The 5,387-nt window shown below is 47.0% G+C and overlaps 1 non-coding gene across 1 annotated transcript; it reads left to right on the top strand.

Moving 5' to 3' along the window:
• The first annotated feature begins 3,886 nt into the window (after nucleotides 1–3,886).
• On the top strand, nucleotides 3,887–3,958 carry TRNAA-UGC (transfer RNA alanine (anticodon UGC)). The gene has a single exon. It is a non-coding gene; the product is annotated as a tRNA-Ala (tRNA).
• The last annotated feature ends 1,429 nt before the right edge of the window (nucleotides 3,959–5,387 follow it).

The raw sequence follows: 5,387 nt of genomic DNA on the forward strand, positions 1-5,387 counted from the left end.
GTCTCATACCTTCCAGGTTCTAAGAATGTGAAGGCGGATGCCCTTTCTAGGGGTTTTGTGCCTGACTCTCCGGGAGTCCCTGAGCCGGCTGGTATTCTCAAAGAGGGGGTAATTCTGTCTGCCATCTCCCCTGATTTGCGGTGGGAGCTGCAGGAGTTTCAGGCTGATAGACCTGACCGTTGTCCAGCGGAGAAACTATTTGTCCCTGATAGATGGACTAGCAGAGTTATTTCTGAGGTTCATTGCTCAGTGTTGGCTGGTCATCCTGGGATTTTTGGGACCAGAGATTTGGTGGCTAGGTCCTTTTGGTGGCCTTCCTTGTCTCGGGATGTGCGTTCTTTTGTGCAGTCCTGTGGGACTTGTGCTCGGGCTAAGCCCTGCTGTTCTCGTGCCAGTGGGTTGCTTTTGCCCTTGCCAGTCCCGAAAAGGCCTTGGACGCATGTTTCCATGGATTTTATTTCAGATCTTCCTGTCTCTCAGAGGATGTCTGTCATCTGGGTGGTTTGTGATCGCTTTTCTAAAATGGTCCATTTGGTACCCTTGCCTAAATTACCTTCCTCCTCTGATTTGGTGCCATTATTTTTTCAACATGTGGTTCGTTTGCATGGCATTCCGGAGAACATTGTGTCGGACAGAGGTTCCCAGTTTGTCTCTAGGTTTTGGCGGTCCTTTTGTGCTAAGATGGGCATTGATTTGTCTTTTTCTTCGGCTTTCCATCCTCAAACAAATGGCCAAACCGAACAAACCAACCAGACTTTGGAAACATATCTGAGATGCTTTGTTTCTGCTGATCAGGATGATTGGGTGACCTTCTTGCCATTGGCTGAGTTCGCCCTTAATAATCGGGCTAGTTCGGCTACTTTGGTTTCGCCTTTTTTTTGCAATTCTGGTTTTCATCCTCGTTTTTCTTCGGGGCAGGTTGAGCCTTCTGACTGTCCTGGTGTGGATTCTGTGGTGGACAGGTTGCAGCAAATTTGGACTCGCGTAGTGGACAATCTGACGTTGTCCCAGGAGAAGGCTCAACGTTTCGCTAACCGCCGTCGTTGTGTTGGTCCCCGACTTCGTGTTGGGGATTTGGTTTGGTTGTCTTCTCGTTATGTTCCTATGAAGGTTTCTTCTCCTAAGTTTAAGCCTCGTTTCATTGGTCCTTATAAGATTTCTGAAATTCTCAACCCTGTGTCATTTCGTTTGGTCCTTCCAGCTTCTTTTGCCATCCATAATGTGTTCCATAGGTCGTTGTTGCGGAGGTACGTGGCGCCTATGGTTCCCTCCGTTGATCCTCCTGCCCCGGTGTTGGTTGAGGGGGAGTTGGAGTATGTGGTGGAAAAAATTTTGGATTCTCGTATTTCGAGACGGAAGCTTCAGTACCTGGTTAAGTGGAAGGGCTATGGTCAGGAGGATAATTCCTGGGTTGTTGCCTCCGATGTCCACGCTGCCGATTTAGTTCGTGCCTTTCATTTGGCTCGTCCTGATCGGCCTGGGGGCCCTGGTGAGGGTTCGGTGACCCCTCCTCAAGGGGGGGGTACTGTTGTGAATTCCGTTCTCGGACTCCCTCCTGTGGTCATGAATGGTACTTTGGTTAGTTCTGCTCTTGGACTCCCTCTGGTGGCTTTGAGCGGAACTGCTGGTCACTGAGGTTGGCTTTGTCAGCTGCTCTCATTTATTGCTATGTTGGCTTCCCTATTTAACTCCACTCAGATCGTTACTTCATGCCAGCTGTCAATGGTTCAGTATTGGTTCAGATCTCTCTTGGACTTCTCTGAGGACCTGTCTACTCCAGCAGAAGCTAAGTCTTTGCTAGTTCATTTTTTGTTACTGCTTCAAGAATATATTTCTTAGTACTGCTATTTCTAGTCCAGCTTGCTTTCATGATATTCCCTTGCTAGCTGGAAGCTCTGGGGTGCAGAGTGGCACCTCCACACCGTGAGTCGGTGTAGGGAGTCTTTTTGCTTACTCTGCGTGGTTTTTTGTAGCCTTTTGTGCTGACCGCATAGTTCTCTTTTCTATCCTCTGTCTAAATTAGTGAAGTCTGGCCTCCTTTGCTAAAACCTGTTTAATTCCTGTGTTTGTGACTTTCCTCTTAACTCACAGTCAATATATGTGGGGGGCTGCCTTTACCTTTGGGGAATTTCTCTGAGGCAAGGTTAGGCTTCTATTTCTATCTTTAGGGGTAGTTAGCTCTTAGGCTGTGAAGAGGCATCTAGGGAGAGTTAGGTACGCTCCACGGCTATTTCTAGTGTGTGTGATAGGAGTAGTGTTTGCGGTCAGCAGAGTTCCAACTTTCCCAGAGCTTGTTCCGATTTCTAGTTTACTCATCAAGTCATTCCGGGTGCTCCTAACCACCAGGTCCATAACACTAACCCTAGCTCTAACCCTAATCCTTGCTCTAACACTAGCCCTAACCCAAGCCCTATCCCTAGCCCTAACCCTAAGGCTATGTGCACACGTAGCGGATTTTGCTGCGGATCCGCAGCGTTTCCGCAGCTGCGGGTCCGCAGCAGTTTCCCATGAGTTTACAGTACAATGTAAACCCATGGGAAACATAAAATGCTGTGCCCATGCTGCGGAAAAAACCACGCGGAAACGCAGCTGTTTACATTCCGCAGCATGTCAATTGTTTCTGCGGATTCCGCAGCGGTTTTACACCTGCTCCATAATAGAAAACCGCAGGTGTAAAACTGCAGGGGAATCCGCACAAAAACCGCGGTACATCCACGATAAATCCGCAGGAAAAACGCAGCGTTTTGGTCCTGCGGATTTATCAAATCCGCTGCGGAAAAATCCGCAGAGAACCATTCTACGTGTGCACATATCCTAACCCTACCCCTAACCCTACCCATAACCCTAACCCTAATTGGAAAATAGAAATTGATACATTTTTTTAATTTTATTATTTTTTCCTTACTAAGGGGGTGATACAGGGGGGGGGTTATTTACTATTTTTTTTATTTTGATCACTGTGATAGGATCTCACAGTGACCAAAATAAAACAAGTGGAATAATCTTCCTCTGCTGGCCGGCAGATCATGGCGGGCGCACTGCTCATGCGCCTGCCATTTTCTTACCAGAGCAAGAAGCCGGCGGCCAGCAGAAGAAGCAGGAGGACCCAGGGACACCGGTAAGTATAACAGGGTCCCCGGATCCCCCTATTTCTCTGTCCTCTGATGTGCGATCACATCAGAGGACAGAGAATAACACATCACTTTTTTTTTTTTTTTTTGCGGTCGCCGGTAAACAGTTAATTACCGGCGATCGCAAAACAGGGGTCGGTAAAAACCGACCCCGATCATGTTCTTTGGGGTCTCGGCTACCCCTGGCAGCCGAGACCCCCAAAGATCTACCGGGAGGCGAGCGCACTGCGCATGCGCCCGCCATTTTTTCCCCGGAAAAAGATGGCGGCGCCCATCGGGAGCCATGAGGAGCACCGGGGGAGATAGGTGAGTATTGGGAGGCTATCGGGGGCGATCGGGGACCCCATTTCTCTGTCCTCCGATGTGCGATCACATCGGAGGACAGAGAAATTAAATGGCAAATCACTTTTTTTTTTGTTGCGACCGCCGGTAAACGGTTAATTACTGGCGATCGCAACTCGGGGGTCGGTAAAAACCCCCCGAGTCATGTTCTCTGGGATCTCGGCTACCCTTGGCAACCGAGACCCCAGAGAAAATCCGACTCTGGGGGGCGCTATTCACTTTTTTTTTTTTTTAAGTACCCTTAACTGCTGCCGTTAAAAGGCGTTTCGGCGGTCGTTAAGGGGTTAAAAGGTTCATATTAAAATATTGTTTGAGGCACAAATAAAAAAAAGTCTCTATAAGAACCATTATTAGGACAGGCAGGACAGCATAGAGGAATCAGCTCCTGAGGAAAATGTGCAAGTGTCTACACAGGGGATGTAGCTCAGTGGTAGAGCGCATGCTTTGCATGTATGAGGCCCCGGGTTCAATCCCCGGCATCTCCATGTTTTGCGGTATTGTGGAAATTACAAATACTATTATTATCCAGATTTCTGTGAAACTAACAGATGTGCAGCTGACACTGGACACTGATAATAATCTTGAGGAATTCTTATGTTTGCAATTAGCAATATTTTATAGTCATGAATGCTTACACCAAAATATTCAATGAATTATTACTTTTTCTATCTGTCCAAAAACTTAGATTTGACTGGTAAAGAGGACACAAATGCCAGAGATGCTGCAACATTTTTAACAGGTTCGACATTTTTTTTTTGTAAAAAGATGCAATCAGGTAAATGATAAATAAAATTTTTGGTTTTGCACAAAACTCAGTGTGATGATGGGATATGGTATGTGGATATCATTTTATTTGTATTAATATTTTACTGATTATCATGGTGTTCTCTAGTAGGATGAGTTATTTGCTTTTTGATGAATGGCTGTGGTTGCCATCTGATATCAGCCCCCACAGTACTGTACTGTTATCTATTCACAGGGTCAGTGAATAATCCTGTTTGCTAATATGCTAATGACATAGTGACCTAGCTTGTTGAAACAATGAGCCCCTGCGACCTTCCCCCTCCTGACCTGTGAAAGAGGAGGGGGACTTTTAAAATATCAGGGAGGAGAGACAGATCAGTCCTGTGTGGAATGATGATGTGTTCACAGAACCTCAGAGAGAAAGAAGCATATATGGACTATGTTAAATTACATAAATGAGCGCAAAGTGGGTGTCCCCACAAGCCTACAATATCATAGCCATGGATCCAAATACCACACAAAGACAATAAGCCCACCTCACGTACATGTGCAATCACCCCAAGAGACCTCTGATGAAATAGGAAATGGCAGGCTGCTATTCTGCAAGTAATAAGTCTGTCAAAGGTATGCAAGGTAAAATACCCGACAGTGAAAAGCAAAGCCGTCGGCTCAAGAGGGGGAGGGGGTAAACGGCAAGAAGAAGATGTAATAACACGGGGGTGTGGGAGAGCTCTGCCATTTCCTATTTCATCAGAGGTCTCTTGGGGTGATTGCACATGTATGGGAGGTGGGCTTTTAGTCCTTGTGTGGTATTTGGATCCATGGCTATGATATCGTAGGCTTGTGGGGACGCCCACTTTGCGCTCATTTTTGAAATTTACTCATAGTATGTACTTCTGCCATAACAATGCATTAGAATATGTCATTTCTCTAGTCACCTTCCACGACAGCAACTTCGGAGGTTGTCTTCCCTGCCCTAATAGGGGACAGGAACACAAAGAGGTTAAATACCCCTCCCCTTCCTGCAACCACTAGTGTTTTCCTGTCCCCTATGGGGCATGAAGAGGATCTGAAGGGGCTGCCGTGGCCGGCGATCAGAGCTCCACGCCATACCTTACAAAGCCGGGCAGCCGAGGTCGGGGGCTTTGCTCTCCTCCTCTGGTGCTGCTC

Source organism: Ranitomeya variabilis, chromosome 2 (assembly GCF_051348905.1).
Source record: "Ranitomeya variabilis isolate aRanVar5 chromosome 2, aRanVar5.hap1, whole genome shotgun sequence".
NCBI classification, from domain to species: Eukaryota; Metazoa; Chordata; class Amphibia; order Anura; family Dendrobatidae; genus Ranitomeya; species Ranitomeya variabilis.